This window comes from Tachypleus tridentatus, chromosome 13 (genome assembly GCF_004210375.1).
Source record: "Tachypleus tridentatus isolate NWPU-2018 chromosome 13, ASM421037v1, whole genome shotgun sequence".
NCBI classification, from domain to species: domain Eukaryota; kingdom Metazoa; phylum Arthropoda; class Merostomata; order Xiphosura; family Limulidae; genus Tachypleus; species Tachypleus tridentatus.
In genome coordinates, this window is record NC_134837.1 from 135,371,367 (window position 1) to 135,387,646 (window position 16,280).

General features: G+C 30.9%; 1 protein-coding gene across 19 annotated transcripts in view; it reads left to right on the plus strand.

Annotated features, from left to right (window-relative positions):
• Positions 1 to 2,674: 2,674 nt before the first annotated feature.
• Positions 2,675 to 16,280, plus strand: part of LOC143239311 (zinc finger and BTB domain-containing protein 41-like) — a 46,762-nt gene continuing 33,156 nt past the window's right edge. For 6 of the 19 annotated variants that reach the window (XM_076480246.1, XM_076480249.1, XM_076480248.1 and 3 more), the window contains exon 1: positions 2,675 to 2,923. The gene's annotated coding sequence lies outside the window, so the exon portion shown is untranslated. The other 13 variants (XM_076480244.1, XM_076480243.1, XR_013021117.1 and 10 more) reach the window with 12 other exon arrangements.

Here is a 16,280-nt window from a genome sequence, read left to right on the forward strand (position 1 = left end):
AGTTTGGGGGCATGCCTTACGAAAAATTAATATGATAGAAAAATTATAGTTGCTAAATAAGTCAATTATATAGAATTGGGGGTGCTAGAGCACCTTTGGTTCTGACTCCTGTGAATCAAGTTATGTATATTTCTTTATTTCTTCTTCTTGAAATACTATAGGATTAAATACAAAGTGGAGTGTTGAAAATATAATTTAACTAATAATATTTTATTACAAATATAATTAAGGATATTTCTATTTATAACGTTCTTTATCCGTTGTGAGACAGCTGAAAATTGACATTTATGGAATGTTTGAGTCCATTTTAACTCATTATAGAATAACCTAAGTTAATTTAGATGTGTGAGTAATATTATGGCATTACGTCTAATTTGTTATTCGACATTATTTAGTGGGCCAACTGTTTAATTATTAAACTATTGCAATTTTATTTTCATTTCTTTGGTTTGCTGTAGCAAGTTGTGCTGATGAGCTTTAACTAGATGAAACTGCAGTCCATAGTTGAGGGTGGAATAAATCAGAAATTGCATTAGGCCTCTGCATCATATGTTCTATTTTCAATGTTATCTTTTGTGAAATATATAGTAAATCTGTAAAATAAACATTCACTAACATAGCAAGAGTAGCAATAAGTCAGTCTGTAATATTAACAAACATTTCATTTTGGGGATAGTACCCTACCTTTCCCAATCCTCGGTCACATTATTTAGTTCTTTTATGCACAAAATTATAGAAGATTCAAATAATGAGATTATCCTTATGTTTCATCAACTCACTTCTGCTAATCTGCTTTCCAGTGGCACAGCGGCATGTCTGCGGACTCACATTGCGAGAAACTGAATTTCGATACCTGTGGTGGGAAGAGTACAGATAGCCCATTGTGTAGCTTTGTGCTTAATTCCAAGTAATCAATCAACTGGTTTCATAATCTACCTGGACTTTTACAATTGCGACTTCTACGTTCATTAAAAAACAACAACAACAATACACAAACAAAAAGCAATGATCCACACACAATTCTGTTGTTGAAATAAGTATAGAAATTCATATTCCGTTTTCTTTTGCTTCAGATCCGTTTCTCTTTTCATTTACTTCACACTTCATATGACCACATTTGACCGTACTCTCTTTCCCGTCGATTTTGCTTTTTTATAACTTTGGATTGAGGTTTCTATATTCTGATCGAAGAGAGAGGGATGGTAACCCTCTTTTGAGCTAAACTTAAATAACATATTAAAAAGAAAGTCACGATGTAGTTTTACTCATAATATAGGTTGCCATAATTTAGCTTTTCTGTAAAGTTTATATATCTTATTAAGTAAAACTAAAAGCAGAGCAAACATATGGAATTTTTGGTAAGAAAAAGTAAAAACTTTGTAAAGTTTTAGCTTTAACAATATTCTCTGGAAGATTTCATTTCATGTGTTCAATGAAAAGAAACTTCGGGTGATGAAAACCATGATGCTTTTCCCTAAATTACTTACCTGTTTCAAATAGGTCCTAGTAATATAATTTTAAACAAAAGTAAGTAACCGATTGTACTACTTTGCGCTTAACATCACGGCAACACAATAAAAATGGTGGGAGGGTTATAGAAAAAGTACAATAAATAGTTCCAGCACCTTCTTCAGTAGGTATAATTTTGAAATGAATGAGAAGCGTCAGAACATTCTTAAAACAGTGAGTCTTCTTTTCTTTTATTAGCATAATAATTAATTTCTGGTATCGAATTAGTTATTACAATTTTTTCTTTATTAACTGCTACACACTACTTTAAAAACTTAAAAATCAGCTATTTTTGCCTGAGGTCTATTTCTAAGCGCTCCTTTACAAGACTGGTAAAGCAAGAAGGCATTTTCCACCAATATTTATATTTGACTGATAATAACTACTATTGTAACTCGTGAAAATAATTAGTGGATTATGAATTACAAACTAGAAATGATTCTAATATTGTCAATTTAATTTCAAACATAAATTATTTGACAACTCAATCACCTTTCGCACATAATTGGAATCTGCCAATTCTAAAAGGAAATATTCTAAAAAAGACTGCAGTCCACCATCATTTCTGGTCACATTATTGAGTAACATAAATTGTTCTTCAACACAATACAAACCAAGTTAGTTTGTTATAATCCAATAATAGAAATAATTATATGATTGTCAAGAGAAAAATGATAATGATATAAGAATAAAGACACTAACAACACAGGCAATAACAAAAATATACAATAATAATAAAATAAATTTCAACAAACAGCATAATTTATTAGTCCCTGTGCAATTATTTGTAAGAAATTATCTTATTGGGATTTAAATGCAATGTTGTTGGCCCGGCATGGCCAAGCGTGTTAAGGGGTGCGACTCGTAATCTGAGGGTCGCGGGTTCGCATCCCCGTCGCGCTAAACATGCTCATCCCCCCAGTCGTGGGGGCATTATAATGTGACTGTGAATCACCCTATTCGTTGGTAAAAGAGTAGCCCAAGAGTTGACGGTGGGTGGTGATGACTAGCTGCCTTCCCTCTAGTCTTACACTGCTAAATTAGGGACGGCTAGCACAAATAGCCCTCGAGTAGCCTTGTGCGAAATTCAACACAAAGCAATATTGTTTTTAAGTGTGTTTTTTTCATATTTACATGGATAACGCGAAATACGTTTTCATTAGAACGAGAAACCAAATTGAAGTAAAAATGTATTCTATAGACCTGAAGATGACCATGGAAAGTCGAGACGTTGCTCTGCCTTTTATTTTAATTAAAATTGTTAATACATATACCACCCGACTTTAGAAACTTTTTTTCTTTTTTGCTACTTTGAGCAATGTAATCATCACGTGATTTTGTTAGTCTTATGTTGATTTGTTGTATTTTATCAAATTTGAAGTTGAGGCAAACAGAGGAACAGCGAAAAATACTGGTAGGAAGTTGAAAATATTATTATGCTAACTTTCCTTGTTTCAGCATAAACAAAATTACATTTATTTTAATTTTCAAAACAAATAAAATTTTAATGTAAAAATTAAGATACTCGTGTTTAACGGCAAAATCAGGCCTAACAAGCAATTGATTTTAAGTTAGCAGGCTATACGAAAAAAAAAGTCAAAGGACTAAGCCTAACTAATACAGTAACTTCGCTAACTTTAGGCCTAATCTCAGCCTCGTCATAAGGTCTTTGTACTTGTATAGTTGAAATAATACTTGTCGTTGTCAAGTCTTAATCATGATGTCACTGGCGGTGCCATTTCTCTCTTAAAGTAAACAAAGGTTTTGTGAAATTTTAATAAACTTCTAATTGTCTTTACTAAACATGATGTGAGTGATAATGCGTTGGTAATTCTAACCCTAAAGTTAAAGGTAAAAAGGTGAACTAGTTGTAGTAATTATGGTTTCACTGAATTAATAGTGAAGGGAAAATTTATTTGAAGGTGGGTAAAAGGTATGATTTTTTATTTTCTTCTGGGAAAATAAGGCGAGGACTAAGAAATGAATTTGTTATGGTTAGTGATGTACTAAAGTCCTGATTACTTTTTCTATATTCTGAAAAAATATAACAAATTTGTAGACAACAGTATTAGATGTGAAGTTACTGAAAAATAAGGGCCATATTTAAGACAGTTGTGTTTTTCTGACAGTGTTTAGCTTATACCATGGTTTATAAAAGTACTTTTTATTAACATTATTACTGGTACTAGAAGTGGAGGTCTGAATTGTTAAAACATTTAAAAAATTAAGGAGTATCAATTATTTCTCAAGAAATTGAGTAATTTTATTTTTTTCTCAGTGATGGGTGTGCAAGAGAAAATCCTTGAAGAATCAAATGTTTTCTTTGTTCGTGTATTAACTTGTAATTAAGTTTTGTTTTCAGCATATATCGGAAGAAATTTGATGCTTGTATATCATGAAATTTTGTATTTTCACACAAATTTTCAAGTGAAATTATAGATAGGACTGAGAAGACCAATCAAATTGGTGAGTCAAAATGTATGACAGAATAAGATGACTGTTACAGGATGCATGATGTAAAAATACTGAGGTAAATAATTTTTCGCCTTTTTGTCATTTTCAGTATGTTGCTAATAAAATAAGTTCATATCAGTAGCATTTCCAATAATAAAAGAAAAACATTTTAATTAGATAAAAATTAGTACAAGCAACTTGTTACTTTACTGAGTTTAAAGATTATCATAATGAGTGGTGTTGGTCAGGGGTATAAAGATTCACTAGTTTTATTCTTCAGACTTGAAAATTGTACAGTTTGAGCTACTCTGAATTCCATATATACCAAGCCAGGAATTGTGTAATTCTTCTTGCACAAAATATAAAATACAATTCTGTATTTAATTGTTGAAATTTATAAAATTGCAAGATTATTTGTTTCTTTAAATTATTAAATATCTCGTGGCACTAAAATTTTATAAAAGAAATAAGCAGTTTATCAGTGATAAGTTAATCCATCATGAGCCTGATATAGAAATATGCATGACTTGTAAATTAACATTGCCAGTTATTTCCCAGAAAGAAACCAAAGGCCAGCTGGAAGAGATCACATATTTTAACTAGTTGCACCAAAATATAGTAGTGTGTTGTCTGCCAGCCACTAGATACTAAAATGGTGTGATGGAAAGAGTGCTTGATGTTGCAGTTTGTACATTATATCAGTCAAACGTACCCAAGAAAGAATTATGAACTTTATAGGCTAAAATACAGCATAACATATGAACTTTAAAAGCAAGAAATAAAAAAAAAACATTTTATTCTTAATTGTAGTTTTATCTACTCTTGAAACAGAACACTTTTGGGGATCCTACAGAAGTACACTAATTTGGAGGATTATTTTTCGATATTTGAATAGTAATATTCTGAAACAAGGATTTATTGGTAGGAATTGAAATTTCTGTGTCTGGACAAAATTACTCAGAATTCTGAGGCATATTTCTTTGGAAAGACAGGAAAGTAAGAAGTATTATAAATGCTGGGATGTTATATAATTTGTTTTTTGTTTTTTTTCCAAGATGTATGATTTCATATAACTTAAAAACACTATGCAACAAAATTTTTACTTTTTCTTGTTTCTGAGCAGAAAAGTGTTATTTCCCAATTGGTTATGCCTAAAGTAAATGGAAAAGACCTGTTTTTTTCTTCAAACTTTGCTTTTGTGACCTGGGTAATGAAATTTTCAAATCTACCCATTTTCCAGAACATTCCAAGTAGACTCAGTGCTTAGTGGCTGATAGAGAATTTTCTTGAACTTACAATAATTTTCAAGAACTTTCTAGAATGTTGTAGAACTTGCAAGAATTTTCTGGAACTTTCCATAGTAATATATATACTGGGGCTCACCAGTTTAGTTCTAGCTGCCTAAGTAAACACATAGACCTATTTGATTTTATCAGAGATTGCATCAAGAAGCTGCAAGCATTCTCCAGATACATTCTGCTATGTATTTGGCTAATTTATCAAGACGAGAGGGAAAAAGTACTCTGTGACAGCATCTGCTAAAATGTGTGAAGTCACAAGGTATATTTTGGCATGTCTGTCAGGGATCAAGACAAACCCTGAGTACCTCATTTTACCTGCAAGCTTTAGAAAAAACTCTAGAAGGTAAGACAGACAATTTTTGCTTACTTGAATAGTAAGATCTTATACAAAATTTAGACCTTTTAAATTTCCAATTGTATAGAAAAAATATCACATATAAAATATTTTGCGTGAACCTCTTACACATTAGTTGTGGATGAAATAAATTTATTTTTCATAATAATAATTTTATTCTGCTCTTTTGCCAGATGGTACAGAGGGGAAAAGAGAGCCATAAAGTTTGCTATTCCAAGACCTTGCTAGAAGCCTTGAAGTATGATGAGTATGGCTGGGAGGTTATCGTAGACTTCAAAATGGTAGCATTTCTGATAGGTCTCCAAGGAGGCTTTACCAAGTTACCCTGTTACCTTTGCCTTTTGGACAGCAGGGACACCACAGTGCACTACAACAAAGGAAGCACTGGCCACAACGGACCGAGTTCTCTGTGAGGAGGTACAATGTCAAGTGTGCACCACTAGTGGGCCTCCAGAAGGTGTTGTTCCCACCACTGCACCTAAAATTGGGCCTTATGAAACAATTTATCACAGCTCTTGATAAGGAGTCTGCAACCTTCAAATAGCTTTGAGACTTCTTCCCTAAGCTGTTTGAGGCAAAGGTCAAAGCTGGTGTCTTTGTTGGACCACAAATAAAGAAGATCCTGGAATGCACAGAATTCCCCAAGAAGCTCAATAGGAAGGGAAAAAAAGCTTGGGGCAGCTTATTCACAGAGGTTAGGGGCTTCTTGGGCAATCACAAGGCCAAAAATTATGTGTGACTTGTTGAGGATCTGGTGAAGAACTGTGGCAAAATGGGCTGCAGGATGTCCCTGAAAGTCCATATCCTTGATGCTCATCTTGATAAATTCAAGGATAACATGGGAGCATACTCAGAGGAGCAAGGCGAGTGCTTTCACCAAGATATACTGGACATTGAATGCTGCTACCAAAGAGCATATAATGAAAACATGATGGGAGACTATATTTGGAGGCTGATACGTGAAATTAATTTACATTAGGTCACAAATCTAGAAAAACTACTCACTTTTAAACATTTTTGTATAACTTTAATATAAATACATGCAAATCTTGATTCATATGTTGCTTTATTCAGGCCTTATGTAAATGAAAATGTGCAAGTTTGCCCATTTTTACATAGAAAATAGGTTAATTTCTAAATTTCATTATTCAGATCACAGAAGCAAAGTTTGAAGGGAATAAAGGCCATTTTCTGTACTTTTACAACACAAGCAATTAAGAAATAACACATACTATCCAGGAACAAAATTTGTATAGCATAATGTAATTTTCAGTTTTAGAAGTAAGAAGCCATATGTAGACTTTATCTGGGCCACAGATTTTATATCTGCATGACTTGTGTTGTTTACAATGTCATAAACTAGAAAATCAAACCAACTTGCCATGACCACTTGTCACATCCTTTCTTTCACAAATAGTGAATAAGTCTCTCTCTTACAAAAAAAAAAAAAAAACTTTTCAAACTGATGACAACAGAAATCCAAAATAAAACTTGCAAACAATAGGAATACAATAGGAGTTCATGGCTTATTAGGCTTAGTGAGTAGTTGTTCAGATAATAATTTGAAAATGATCTTTCAACTCTAGATAATTTTAAGAGAATGATTTATCTTTGTAGCATCTTCAGGTCTAGTGTATAAAACAGATTTCTTGTAAAATTATGGTAGGTGGATGGCTATAACTCAGTAATCCACTCCAAACAAAGTATACTTACAACTGCATATTTTTTTGCTGTGTTTTTAGTAACAAAAGAAATCTTTCCAGCTATTCTCCTGTATTTATGCTATTCTTCTCTCTGCTGGTCTATTCAGATTTACAATTCGGGGTTCGATTCCTTTCAATGAACACAGGAAATAGCCTGATGTGGCTTTGCTATAATAAAAGCACTCTCTCTTTCTTAACTGGAGGATGACCTAGGAAGGTCAAAACTTTTTTTCTCTCCTTATCAGTAAAAGTGTTAATACCCATACCAGCCTTTCTGAGATACGTTTATAATAAAAACACATACCTGGTAAATGTTATAATAATTGGCATATCAGAGACAATCTATACCATCCCAAAATAAACAGCAGCTCTTGTGGTGAAACACTTGCATATCTTTATCTCATCAGTGGATTTTCCATACTTGAAACCTTGAGGTTATTAACAATATTTCTAATTTAGGTGTTTCCATGTACCTTGAAAAGCATACGGACTTCATTGCCCCTGTCCTTACACTTCAAATACTGCTTCACTAATCTAACTGTGAAAACCATTAGGAACAGAGTTTCCTATAGATTAGTGTGCCATACTTTACTCAGAAAAATCCAATATTCGAGCTGCAATATGCTGCTGAACATACTATACTATGTATATCTAGCTAATGCTGCCTTATAACCATGATAGTCAATTTGATATTTTAGTTGAGACTAGTCACACGTATGGTGAATGTCGTTAACTTGTTGTATTTCCTTTAATCAGCAGTTCCAAATACAAAATAGTGTCTTAATCTAATGTGTCTTTTACCTCGCCATTTAGCCTATATATAGGCAACTGTTTAAGAATAAGATGGAAAAAGTTACAAAATGTAGAAACTATCTCTCAATGACTAAACTAGTAATCCACTTATAATTCTGGGAACTGAAGAGTCTGCATTGCACAGAGGGACAAAGTTGTACAATCTGTAAAAGCTTAATTTCAAAGCATATACCAGTTAGTGTTTATGGTTGCTGTTAAATCAGTTTCTGTGAGATATCCTACAGATGATTTGCAGAAACCAGCAGTGATCAAGAAATCTCTGCAAGCATTCTGTAACTGTTATTAATGAATTGTACAATATTTAATGAGATGACCTGGTGCCATTAAAATCAAAGAACTGTATAAAATGTAAAACTGAACAAGTGCACAGTGTCATTGTAAAGAACTTCTAGGCTCAGAAAAAGATTTCTATACATTATATTTGTGAAGCAATGTGCAAAAATCCTGCAACTAAGTTTAACATTCCATCAGTTTTCACCATTTCAAAATCTATGTTTAGGATCTGGTGACTATATGTGCTGCTGAAAGATCATTTTATGCCCTAAAGAATTTTGTTTGTTGTTTTTCAATAAAAGGTTAATATGTATAAAGTGTTTGTTTAGTTAATTCCTTGTTGAGGCAGTAACACTACGAAGTGTATGGATATACTTCTAGAAACTTATATTAATAAAAAAGATTTGGTAAAACATTAAATACAGTGAATGGTGCAAACATCACTTTTGTCAAACCCATAACAGCTCTATGGTCATTCATTTTTTCTGTATATCATTACTTGCATTGCTTTATAACTTTGATAACATCTTAGAAGACAAATTTGTCATTTTCCACCCAGGAAGAATACAAGTACTTACTGTCCAATATGAAAGAATATAGATTACAGACTTTCTGATTTTAGTACAAGACCTCTGTAGCAGCTATAGAAATACTGAAGTACTCTGGTTGGTGTTAAATATTTCAGAATTTTAGCTGCTACAGTTAGAAACATTGAGAAGTCAAAGGAGATCATTAGTTCAGTATACAAGTTTCTAGTTAGGTTAGAATGGGTTTCTGTATGTAGATTGTAGTAGGGTGGTTAAAGAAATTTGAATTGTATTGGTGAGCCAAATGACCTTTCATTGTTCATTGAAAGAGAATATATTTCTTCAACATATTTATTTTAAATGTTTTTCTTTCATCCATATCTGTTAGCCAGCTATTCATGAGTTATAGCTTACAGGACCCAGTTTTTTGATTTATTGAAAATGTAACCAAACTATTAAACAATGGAAAATCAAGATTACTCACTTTGTAAAGCATCATCAACACTCTTCTTGTGGTATTTATATACATTTTTAAGATTTCCTGCCATATTTTGCTGTTAATTTAGTTTTTTATAGTTATGGAGTTTACAAAACATGAAAAAAATCTATCTCTTATGATGAAAATAAGTCATGAAAATAACTTAGCTTTCTCCAAATATTTTGGACTATATTGATAAATAAGACTTAACTTCATTTCATGCCTAACAAATCCTCTTGTATTTTATAAATGACATCATTTGCTCTGTTGTAATAGTGAATTATTGATCTGTATGTTTTGGTGTGTTAACAGAGTGAAATTCATTAACATTCTCATGTTCAGCTGAATTTTTTGTTGATGAGAGTGGCCTTCTGTTGCCTTTGTTACTCGTATTTTAGATTTTTTTTTAAATGTTCTTTTAACTGAAGTGATTATATATTAAATACAGCTAGAATACCAAAGTTTAGTGTCATCAACAAACTACTAATGCACCAATCAGTATTAGTAATGTAAATAAGAAAAATCAGACTTATGTACTGATCCGTGAGACACGCTACTAGTAATGAAAATCCAATTGGACTAGACTCCATTAATAACAGATATTTGTTTTTTGCTCATCCTACCACTCTACAATCCAATAAATTAATCTTTCATCAACCTCTGTTAATTGAATTAGAGATTTTTTCAAATGTTGTTTTAACATCAGTTAAAATTTGATTTGTATATGAAACTGTGACATGCACACAAACTTTGTAACTTAATGGGCAGATAGTATGTAATTTATTTTTAAAATTTGCATGAGTATTTATGCCAATGTGTTAATGAAAATTTCTCATCATAACGCATGTAGTTATGTGTGTGTATATTCATGTGCATATATATCTGAGAAAGATGCATCATGAACAAAAAATTAGGTTCAAGAAAATCTTGGTGTCAGTCACGTATAACTATTTGTACTTTTATTATTAATGTCAGACATGATATATCTAGTATTAAACACTCGTTGAAAATCCATTTAAAAGGATATTTTCATGATGGAAATAGTTATATGCTTATAAACAGTAATATATACACACATGTTTGCATGAAATGCTGTACTGTTTCCTTCAAAGTGTTATTCTGCAGTATATAATGGAAATAAAATTATATGTATTGTTATGAAAATACCTGAATAAAGTAAAGTTCATGTGTGTATTCAAAAGTAAAAAAATCAAATTTTGAACTGCAAGTAGATCATGTTTTTAAGAAATAGTGTAAAATATGATTTTATTTTATAAAAGAGTCTCTTCTGTTTATTATTTTAAGAAGTGCTTTACCGGTTAACACATTTTAAATATTTATAAGTTATTCATTTTATACATAGAGGAACATTACATTTAGTCTTAGGCACACATTTAGCTTGCTTTTGCTTCTTCCTTTGACTTGTTTTCTTCAATCTGTTAAATTTGTGATGTACGTGTACTACTTGAAGAAATAAACATGTAAAGCAATACTGTCAGCCTACTGTTTGTTGTTTTCATTGCTAGTTGTGATTGAACTGTTTAAGAGAAATGCTGTTTCTAAACTGTTAAGATTAAAATATATGCACTGGATCAACCATGCTATGATAGTATGTTTTTTTGTTTTTTAATTGCTTGTCAGCAAATGGATGCAACTAGTGTACAAAACCAGTATAGTATTACTACTATGAAAATACAGAAAAGATGAAACTTTGACAAACTTTACATAAATGGATAGAAATTATGAACATAATGAATTGTCAGTTAACCATTTTGTCACACATACATATTGTAAATATTATAAAAGTTAAACTGGCATGCATATGTCTAAATTCAGTGATGTATGGAATATAATTTTATGTATGTCTGTTATTGTATAATCACTGGTTATAAAGTTTGGGCCTAACAATATGTACAAGTTCATCACTTTGTATTCATAAACTGATGTCAAACCTAATTGTATTTGTTTTGGTGGAGGAAACATGGTTGCTCTATTTATTTGCAGCCACCTGTAGCTTTATTACAAGTGTGTACTGTATCTGTAACCTGAGGCGACTGTAGTCCCAGTGTTTTGTTTCCAACAGGGTCAGAAAATGAGTATGAAGAAACTCTTGAGAGTTTGGAAGAAAGAAGAAACTCTACACAATGCCCTCATTGTAGGAAAACATTTTTTAATGCTTCATCCCTGAGAAGACACGTTGAAATTCATTTTGTGCAGCGAAAGAACTATAGATGTCACTTGTGCCAGAAGGTGTTTTCATGGAAAACCACATTAAGTTCACATATGAAAAAAGACCATAAATTACACATGAGATTTTAAATTTCTTACATTTAGATGAAAATCATTAAGTGGTATCAATCTGTTTTTATTCTCTGAAGTGATTTGTAACTGATTATGCTAGATATATAAAGAAATGTGCATTTAATTGTGTCTTTAACCTTTTACTTGTGTGTGTGTGTGTATTACTGCCTGTTTAATTTTTAATTTTCGTTATTCTTTTTTTACTTATTGTTTTTATTGTGTCAAGGTAGTAATAAAAATAACCATTTACAACTTTGAAGGTACTTTTCTCTTCAACACAGTGATAAGAATGATGAATACTATTAATCAAATGAAATAGTACTATTTACTATTTTCATGGTTGTAACAAGTCTTAATACTCAACCCTAATCTACCTCAGTGTTTATCGTTGTGTTTATATATTCTGATGTTATTTTTTTATCTCTTATGATGTAATTATTATTATCTATATAAACTGTTCTCACGCTTGTAATAAGTTTTTTTTTCCATGATGGCGAGAAAACTCACTTTTAGAGAAAAATACATATGTAATAATGGCTCGTATGGGCGGAGAAAGCTCTATATAGAGGAGCAAACAAAGTTTCAATCTTCTTCAGTCATTGTCAGGTTCACAAAGAAAGAAAGAGGTAACTGACCAATAGCTGACCACATAACTGTAGAAAACACCTGAATACTAAATAAATAAACAAACATAAACAAATGCAAAATTAAAGAAGCCTTACATATACAACAACTCAAGCCCAAAATAAGCCAATACACCTTTATACCTATATTAATAAATATAATCCAACATCTAAGCATGCCCTCTACATTCTTACACTCAGTTACACAACTGCCTTCAAGCACGTGGTCTGCTATTGGTCAGTAACCTCTTTCTTTCTTTCTGAACCTGATGATGATTGAAGAATATTGAAATGTTGTTCACTCCTCTACATAGAGCTTTCTCTACCTATACCAGCCATTTTTACATATATGTTCTCCCCCCCCCCAAGAAAGGGAACTTCTTCCAAAGCTAATACCATTTTATGTTTATCTCTAAATTTCACTTTTGTTGTTGGTAAACTAAAAAAAAACATTTCTTTTTCTCTCTCTCTCTCTCTTTTTTATATATTTTTATCATACATGTATTTTTCATTATTAGTAAAAATTAGTAAAAAATGATATTCTAAAATTTACTCGATTAGTGAAACAATTGTTTTTATTTCATTGTTGTTTTGAACTGCTGAAAATAATCATGAGGAAAAACATTTATCCAATCCTTACTTTCAGAATGAGTAATTCTGAGATAAGAACTATAATTATCCAAGTTTCTACAGGTTAAGACATTGCTTATGAAAGGTTTAAAGTGAAATTCAGACAAATAGAAAACAATTCACGGTATCTTGGTTATGAGCTATATAGTGATGACTGCAATAGCTTTTGTTCTAACAACAAAGGTAGAGTAATTTTTTATACTTTTTATGTTTTTACATTAAATATCAACATAGTTCAGCATCAGAAGAAAGTATCTTGTACTAGGTGAGTCATGTATGATAATATATGAGCTAGTATTTGTTCTGTAAAGTAAGTGGCCTAAACTTTATTCTCCATTATGAAGTGAACTAAATAATAAATACAATGTATGTTTGAAAGTTACATATACTTGAAAAAAGTGTGTACTCTGATATTCTTTGAAGGTGATTTGATATTTTAGGTTATTTTTATTATGATAATTCATCCATATGGATAACAATTTTTCATATTAGGTTTATATGTATATGTGCATTATTTTCTCAAATTTCGTTCAGTAAAATGACTATGTAATTTAAGCAACCAGGCAATTACCAGTGGAAGTGGACATTTTGGTGTTATATGACTGGATGCTTCAAATTTATTTTCTGTAATACAAAGTCTGCAAGCCTTTTTTGATTAAGAATAATTTCTATAGTATTATAAAACATAAAATTTAAAATATTTCATTTGACAGCATATATGTTTTGTATAGCTATATTATACAAATATACTTGTATTTTGGGTTCAAAAATAATTGTGTATAAAATGCAATAGCTTATATGTCAATTTTCTTTGAACAAATTAAAATGTTGTCACTGGTTTTTCTGAGTTTACAATGGCTGTAAAAGTAGATTTAATTCAAACTTACACTTGAATGTTCTAAGTCTTCCTTCTCTGTGTGTGTGTTGCACATTTACTTTTGAGGGAAAGAGTGGATCAACCTAATTTTAAAAAAATATTTTATGGTGTAAACCACTTCAAGTGAAATGTTTGGAAGAGTCTTAGAACCAACTTATTCTGCCAGGAATTAACTTCCATCACGTTTTATAAAATATAAGCTTCTAATCTAAACTAGAACACCTAAAATATCTATGTTTTTACCTTTACATATACAATTACGTTTATATAGTGTTAAGTGGGATATCCTAAATCTCTTTAAAAACTAAAAAAAAAAAAAAATTAACTGTGCTGAGTAAACTCACATCTTATATCTATTTATTGTTTTTGTGTTTTTTTTCTATTTACTGTGTAACTTAATATATAAGGTTGTTTAAACAATACGAATATAATTTGCTATTATGCTCAACAATTATTGATAGCAGAGCCTCACAAAACATTTGGAGTCAAATTGATATTATCACAACAGTACTTCTTGAAATACATATCTAAAATAATATAAAAGAATTGTTATCATAGATACAAAATTTGTAAGTTTAGTCAAATCTTTACCATACTTAATATTATCAGCAAATAAACTATTCTACAATCTAATGTCAGATGTTTTTAAAAACTTTGATAAGCTTTTAAAAGATACAAAATATCTACTAAAGTATACTTACATTTGCCTTTTGGTTACATCTGTTGAAATGAAATGTATGCTTATTTTCTGTTCAGACAAAAGCTGAACACTGTTATAATAGATTTTCATATAAGACACACAAAGCAACATGGATTGACAGGTGCAGCTGTTAAACTTGATTTATTTGTTACACATGTTATTAATATATTTTTAAATAATTCCAGTTGTGAAAATGAGATGCTAATATAGTAAAACAATTCTATTCATTGAGATCTGTCTATCACACTTTGTTTTGAAAGTATACATAAATATTTTAAATTAAAATTACTTTCACAAAACTGAACATTACACTATTCTAAATTATCTGGTGATTATTTAGGATGAGATTTTGAAGATTTATGAGAAATACTTTGGGACAGTAGAATATGGATGATTAGTAGGAAGTGCATGGCACAACAGATATCTAAAATTATAAATACAGGGTGGCCTGTAAGTCCATACCCATCCATATGTTATGTTGTATTAAGTTTTGATGATGATGAGTTGAAGGCAGCTGTTACCGTGGCATTTGGAACAATAACCCCTGCTATGTGGAGGAAAATGTCTCGCAGAACATGGCATCACATAATATTATGCAGCGAGAATGAGGGACATCACACAGATACACTGGATACATAAGATATATGGATGAGTAGGGACTTACGGGCCACCCTGTACTTATAAAAACAGTATCTAATGCTTGAGATAGCAAGATCTAAAGGGTTGTTAAAAATACTTGGTATACCAGGATTTAAAGGATTGTTAGAAATAGTTGAGACAGCAGGATCTAAAGGACTGTTTGAAATAGCAAGATTTAAGGGACTGTTAGAAATAGCTGAAACAACAGGATCTGATGGATTATTTAAAATATTTGGGACAGTAGGATCTAAAGGAACAGCAAGCAGTAGATATATTAGAGTCTGAAGAAGGAATAGGATATATTTGTATCTTTTAATTTCAGTGAAGACAAATTCAGTACTGTAAATCATTTTATTTTACCAGCTTTCATATCGCCAAAGTGCAAACTGAGGCACACATGAACCAAAGAACAGATGAAGAAAGTAGTGGATGCTATTATTGTAGACAGAAAATCCTTTCAACAAACATCATCAGCTTTTGGGGTTAAAAAGACATCACTCCATCACCATGTTAAACTCCTAACAAAATTTTCTTGTAAAGATATGCATATAAAGGATTTATATAATATATTATTCAGTATATGTTCTAGATTACATTTAGTATGCTAAAAACAACTTGTAAACTACATTGTGTGATATAAGAAGGGGAACATGTTGATTGGGTATTGCAAGGATAGTGTTACAAGATTAATGTTCAATAGGTTAGGAATACAAGATAAGATTTCTTTATTATATAGGTTGTGAAAAGCTTGAAATGTGGCTTAGAAGATTGTCTTTGATATATAATATTTTGGAGGTTAAAGACACATAATGAAATAACTTGAACTTACAAAAGGATTGGCATGATAAATATCCATATAGATTGTGTATTAGGATGCCATAAATTAACTATTTATTGGAAAAGATACCAGATTTAAACCATATATAAATGTATTTCAAAGTATTTTTTCTTAATCCATCTATATTTTCAAGAGTTAAGATTTAAAACAACTAAAACTATTAAACATAAAATTATTTTCTTTACATTAAACATAATTAATCTAATCCTTATTGTTAAAAAAAATTGTGAAAGGTTTTTGCACAAGTATTTTGTAATTG